Source organism: Melozone crissalis, unplaced genomic scaffold (genome assembly GCF_028551555.1).
Source record: "Melozone crissalis strain CALT ecotype California unplaced genomic scaffold, PUWL_Pcris_2 ptg000276l_1, whole genome shotgun sequence".
In the NCBI taxonomy this organism is placed as follows: domain Eukaryota; kingdom Metazoa; phylum Chordata; class Aves; order Passeriformes; family Passerellidae; genus Melozone; species Melozone crissalis.
This window is the reverse complement of record NW_026536030.1, coordinates 20,098-26,796: the sequence shown is the minus strand read 5'-3', so window position 1 is coordinate 26,796 and position 6,699 is coordinate 20,098.

The window sequence follows — 6,699 nt, the reverse complement described above, 5'->3', positions numbered from 1 at the left end:
CTTTGCGAAGTTGCCGCTCTCTCCGGCTCCCGGAGACGAAGAAGCTGCTTCTTCGCGCAAAGACGATACTGCCGCTCACTGTGTTCTGCAGTGTGTGTCTTCTGCCGAAAGAGGCCCGGGAGCTGTGCTTAGCTCTGCAGAGCACCGTACCTTCGTCTTTAGCCTCTCTTCTCGTCTACATCTTAGCAAAAATCTTTTCCACTCTGTGTGGCAAGGAGAAACTGTGCCAGCACAGAAAACATCTCCCATCGTATTCTAGAGGCTCCACGGAGGTCTGCCGAGTATTTTGCAAGAAGAGAAAGAAAGTTGTCCAAAACAGCTTGCAATCGAATATTCATGTGAATAGAAAAGGCAGGAGAGTGGTCAGGTACTGTTTTCTCTCAGTTGGCAAGCTGCGCACACAATCGCAGTGTTGTACAGCTTGTTTCATCACCTTTGCGAAGTTGCCGCTCTCTCCGGCTCCCGGAGGCGAAGAAGCTGCTTCTTCGCGCAAAGACGATTCTGCCGCTCACAGTGCTCTGCGGTGTGCGCCTTCTGCCGAAAGAGGCCCGGGAGCGGTGCTTAGCTCTGCAGAGCACCGTACCTTCGTCTTTAGCCTCTCTTCTCGTCTACATCTTAGCAAAAAGCTTTTCAACTCTGTCTGGCAAGGAGAAACTGTGCCAGCACAGAAAACATCTCCCATCGTGTTCTAGAGGCTGCACGGAGGTCTGTCGAGTGTTTTGCAAGAAGAGAAAGAAAGTTGTCCAAAACAGCTTGCAATCGAATGTTCATTTGATTACAAAAGGCAGGAGAGTGGTCAGGTACTGTTTTCTCTCAGTTGGCAAGCTGCGCACACAATCGCAGTGTTGTACAGCTTGTTTCATCACCTTTGCGAAGTTGCCGCTCTCTCCGGCTCCCGGAGACGAAGAAGCTGCTTCTTCGCGCAAAGACGATTCTGCCGCTCACAGTGCTCTGCGGTGTGCGCCTTCTGCCGAAAGAGCCCCGGGTGCGGTGCTTAGCTCGGCAGAGCACCGTACCTTCGTCTTTAGCCTCTCTTCTCGTCTACATCTGAGCAAAAAGCTTTTCCACTCTGTCTGGCAAGGAGAAACTGTGCCAGCACAAAAAACATCTCCCATCGTGTTCTAGAGGCTGCACGGAGGTCTGCCGAGTGTTTTGCAAGAAGAGAGAGAAAGTTGTCCAAAACAGCTTGCAACCGAATGTTCAAGTGAATAGAAAAGGCAGGAGAGTGGTCAGGTACTGTTTTCTCTCAGTTGGCAAGCTGCGCACACAATCGCAGTGTTGTACAGCTTGTTTCATCACCTTTGCGAAGTTGCCGCTCTCTCCGGCTCCCGGAGACGAAGAAGCTGCTTCTTCGCGCAAAGACGATTCTGCCGCTCACAGTGCTCTGCGGTGTGCGCCTTCTGCCGAAAGACGCCCGGGAGCGGTGCTTAGCTCTGCAGAGCACCGTACCTTCGTCTTTAGCCTCTCTTCTCGTCTACATCTTAGCAAAAAGCTTTTCCACTCTGTGTGGCAAGGAGAAACTGTGCCAGCACAGAAAACATCTCCCATCGTGTTCTAGAGGCTGCACGGAGGTCTGCCGAGTGTTTTGCAAGAAGAGAGAGAAAGTTGTCCAAAACAGCTTGCAATCGAATGTTCATGTGAATAGAAAAGGCAGGAGAGTGGTCAGGTACTGTTTTCTCTCAGTTGGCAAGCTGCGCACACAATCGCAGTGTTGTACAGCTTGTTTCATCACCTTTGCGAAGTTGCCGCTCTCTCCGGCTCCCGGAGACGAAGAAGCTGCTTCTTCGCGCAAAGACGATTCTGCCGCTCACAGTGCTCTGCGGTGTGCGCCTTCTGCCGAAAGAGCCCCGGGTGCGGTGCTTAGCTCGGCAGAGCACCGTACCTTCGTCTTTAGCCTCTCTTCTCGTCTACATCTTAGCAAAAAGCTTTTCCACTCTGTCTGGCAAGGAGAAACTGTGCCAGCACAAAAAACATCTCCCATCGTGTTCTAGAGGCTGCACGGAGGTCTGCCGAGTGTTTTGCAAGAAGAGAAAAAAGTTGTCCAAAACAGCTTCCAATCGAATGTTCATGTGAATAGAAAAGGCAGGAGAGTGGTCAGGTACTGTTTTCTCTCAGTTGGCACGCTGCGCACCACAATCGCAGTGTTGTACAGCTTGTTTCATCACCTTTGCGAAGTTGCCGCTCTCTCCGGCTCCCGGAGACGAAGAAGCTGCTTCTTCGCGCAAAGACGATTCTGCCGCTCACAGTGCTCTGCGGTGTGCGCCTTCTGCCGAAAGACGCCCGGGAGCGGTGCTTAGCTCTGCAGAGCACCGTACCTTCGTCTTTAGCCTCTCTTCTCGTCTACATCATCGCAAAAAGCTTTTCCACTCTGTCTGGCAAGGAGAAACTGTGCCAGCACAGAAAACATCTCCCATCGTGTTCTAGAGTCTGCACGGAGGTCTGCCGAGTGTTTTGCAAGAAGAGAGAGAAAGTTGTCCAAAACAGCTTCCAATCGAATGTTCATGCGAATAGAAAAGGCAGGAGAGTGGTCAGGTACTGTTTTCTCTCACTTGGCAAGCTGCGCACACAATCGCAGTGTTGTACAGCTTGTTTCATCACCTTTGCGAAGCTGCCGCTCTCTCCGGCTCCCGGAGACGAAGAAGCTGCTTCTTCGCGCAAAGACGATTCTGCCGCTCACAGTGCTCTGCGGTGTGCGCCTTCTGCCGAAAGACACCCGGGAGCGGTGCTTAGCTCTGCAGAGCACCGTACCTTCGTCTTTAGCCTCTCTTCTCGTCTACATCTTAGCAAAAAGCTTTTCCACTCTCTGTGGCAAGGAGAAACTGTGCCAGCACAGAAAACATCTCCCATCGTGTTCTAGAGGCTGCACGGAGGTCTGCCGAGTGTTTTGCAAGAAGAGAGAGAAAGTTTTCCAAAACAGCTTGCAATCGAATGTTCATGTGAATAGAAAAGGCAGGAGAGTGGTCAGGTACTGTTTTCTCTCAGTTGGCAAGCTGCGCACACAATCGCAGTGTTGTACAGCTTGTTTCATCACCTTTGCGAAGTTGCCGCTCTCTCCGGCTCCCGGAGACGAAGAAGCTGCTTCTTCGCGCAAAGACGATTCTGCCGCTCACAGTGCTCTGCGGTGTGCGCCTTCTGCCGAAAGACGCCCGGGAGCGGTGCTTAGCTCTGCAGAGCACCGTACCTTCGTCTTTAGCCTCTCTTCTCGTCTACATCTTAGCAAAAAGCTTTTCCACTCTTTCTGGCAGGGACAAACTGTGCCAGCACAGAAAACATCTACCATCGTGTTCTAGAGGCTGCACGGAGGTCTGCCAAGTGTTTTGCAAGAAGAGAAAGGAAGTTGTCCAAAACAGCTTGCAATCGAATGTTCATGTGAATACAAAGGGCAGGAGAGTGGTCAGGTACTGTTTTCTCTCACTTGGCAAGCTGCGCACACAATCGCAGTGTTGTACAGCTTGTTTCATCACCTTTGCCAAGTTGCCGCTCTCTCCGGCTCCCGGAGACGAAGAAGCTGCTTCTTCGCGCAAAGACGATTCTGCCGCTCACAGTGCTCTGCGGTGTGCGCCTTCTGCCGAAAGAGCCCCGGGTGCGGTGCTTAGCTCGGCAGAGCACCGTACCTTCGTCTTTAGCCTCTCTTCTCGTCTACATCTTCGCAAAAAGCTTTTCCACTCTGTCTGGCAAGGAGAAACTGTGCCAGCACAGAAAACATCTCCCATCGTATTCTAGAGGCTGCACGGAGGTCTGCCGAGTGTTTTGCAAGAAGAGAGAGAAAGTTGTCCAAAACAGCTTCCAATCGAATGTTCATGCGAATAGAAAAGGCAGGAGAGTGGTCAGGTACTGTTTTCTCTCACTTGGCAAGCTGCGCACACAATCGCAGTGTTGTACAGCTTGTTTCATCACCTTTGCGAAGTTGCCGCTCTCTCCGGCTCCCGGAGACGAAGAAGCTGCTTCTTCGAGCAAAGACGATTCTGCCGCTCACAGTGCTCTGCGGTGTGCGCCTTCTGCCGAAAGACGCCCGGGAGCGGTGCTTACCTCTGCAGAGCACCGTACCTTCGTCTTTAGCCTCTCTTCTCGTCTACATCTTAGCAAAAAGCTTTTCCACTCTTTCTGGCAGGGACAAACTGTGCCAGCACAGAAAACATCTCCCATCGTGTTCTAGAGGCTGCACGGAGGTCTGCCAAGTGTTTTGCAAGAAGAGAAAGAAAGTTGTCCAAAACAGCTTGCAATCGAATGTTCATGTGAATAGAAAAGGCAGGAGAGTGGTCAGGTACTGTTTTCTCTCAGTTGGCAAGCTGCGCACACAATCGCAGTGTTGTACAGCTTGTTTCATCACCTTTGCGAAGTTGCCGCTCTCTCCGGCTCCCGGAGACGAAGAAGCTGCTTCTTCGCGCAAAGACGATTCTGCCGCTCACAGTGCTCTGCGGTGTGCGCCTTCTGCCGAAAGAGCCCCGGGTGCGGTGCTTAGCTCGGCAGAGCACCGTACCTTCGTCTTTAGCCTCTCTTCTCGTCTACATCTTAGCAAAAAGCTTTTCCACTCTGTCTGGCAAGGAGAAACTGTGCCAGCACAAAAAACATCTCCCATCGTGTTCTAGAGGCTGCACGGAGGTCTGCCGAGTGTTTTGCAAGAAGAGAGAGAAAGTTGTCCAAAACAGCTTGCAATCGAATGTTCAAGTGAATAGAAAAGGCAGGAGAGTGGTCAGGTACTGTTTTCTCTCACTTGGCAAGCTGCGCACACAATCGCAGTGTTGTACAGCTTGTTTCATCACCTTTGCGAAGTTGCCGCTCTCTCCGGCTCCCGGAGACGAAGAAGCTGCTTCTTCGCGCAAAGACGATTCTGCCGCTCACAGTGCTCTGCGGTGTGCGCCTTCTGCCGAAAGAGGTCCGGGAGCGGTGCTTAGCTCTGCAGAGCACCGTACCTTCGTCTTTAGCCTCTCTTCTCGTCTACATCTTAGCAAAAAGCTTTTCCACTCTGTGTGGCAAGGAGAAACTGTGCCAGCACAGAAAACATCTCCCATCGTGTTCTAGAGGCTGCACGGAGGTCTGCCGAGTATTTTGCAAGAAGAGAGAGAAAGTTGTCCAAAACAGCTTGCAATCGAATGTTCATGTGAATAGAAAAGGCAGGAGAGTGGTCAGGTACTGTTTTCTCTCAGTTGGCAAGCTGCGCACACAATCGCAGTGTTGTACAGCTTGTTTCATCACCTTTGCGAAGTTGCCGCTCTCTCCGGCTCCCGGAGACGAAGAAGCTGCTTCTTCGCGCAAAGACGATTCTGCCGCTCACAGTGCTCTGCTGTGTGCGCCTTCTGCCGAAAGAGGCCCGGGAGCGGTGCTTAGCTCTGCAGAGCACCGTACCTTCGTCTTTAGCTTCTCTTCTCGTCTACATCTTAGCAAAAAGCTTTTCAACTCTGTCTGGCAAGGAGAAACTGTGCCAGCACAAAAAACATCTCCCATCGTGTTCTAGAGGCTGCACGGAGGTCTGCCGAGTGTTTTGCAAGAAGAGAAAGAAAGTTGTCCAAAACAGCTTCCAATCGAATGTTCATGTGAATAGAAAAGGCAGGAGAGTGGTCAGGTACTGTTTTCTCTCAGTTGGCACGCAGCGCACACAATCGCAGTGTTGTACAGCTTGTTTCATCACCTTTGCGAAGTTGCCGCTCTCTCCGGCTCCCGGAGACGAAGAAGCTGCTTCTTCGCGCAAAGACGATTCTGCCGCTCACAGTGCTCTGCGGTGTGCGCCTTCTGCCGAAAGAGGTCCGGGAGCGGTGCTTAGCTCGGCAGAGCACCGTACCTTCGTCTTTAGCCTCTCTTCTCGTCTACATCTTAGCAAAAAGCTTTTCCACTCTGTCTGGCAAGGAGAAACTGTGCCAGCACAAAAAACATCTCCCATCGTGTTCTAGAGGCTGCACGGAGGTCTGCCGAGTGTTTTGCAAGAAGAGAGAGAAAGTTGTCCAAAACAGCTTGCAATCGAATGTTCATGTGAATAGAAAAGGCAGGAGAGTGGTCAGGTACTGTTTTCTCTCAGTTGGCAAGCTGCGCACACAATCGTAGTGTTGTACAGCTGGTTTCATCACCTTTGCGAAGTTGCCGCTCTCTCCGGCTCCCGGAGACGAAGAAGCTGCTTCTTCGCGCAAAGACGATTCTGCCGCTCACAGTGCTCTGCGGTGTGCGCCTTCTGCCGAAAGAGGCCCGGGAGCGGTGCTTAGCTCTGCAGAGCACCGTACCTTCGTCTTTAGCCTCTCTTCTCGTCTACATCTTAGCAAAAAGCTTTTCCACTCTTTCTGGCAGGGACAAACTGTGCCAGCACAGAAAACATCTACCATCGTGTTCTAGAGGCTGCACGGAGGTCTGCCAAGTGTTTTGCAAGAAGAGAAAGGAAGTTGTCCAAAACAGCTTGCAATCGAATGTTCATGTGAATACAAAGGGCAGGAGAGTGGTCAGGTACTGTTTTCTCTCACTTGGCAAGCTGCGCACACAATCGCAGTGTTGTACAGCTTGTTTCATCACCTTTGCGAAGTTGCCGCTCTCTCCGGCTCCCGGAGACGAAGAAGCTGCTTCTTCGCGCAAAGACGATTCTGCCGCTCACAGTGCTCTGCGGTGTGCGCCTTCTGCCGAAAGAGCCCCGGGTGCGGTGCTTAGCTCGGCAGAGCACCGTACCTTCGTCTTTAGCCTCTCTTCTCGTCTACATCTTAGCAAAAAGCTTTTCCACTC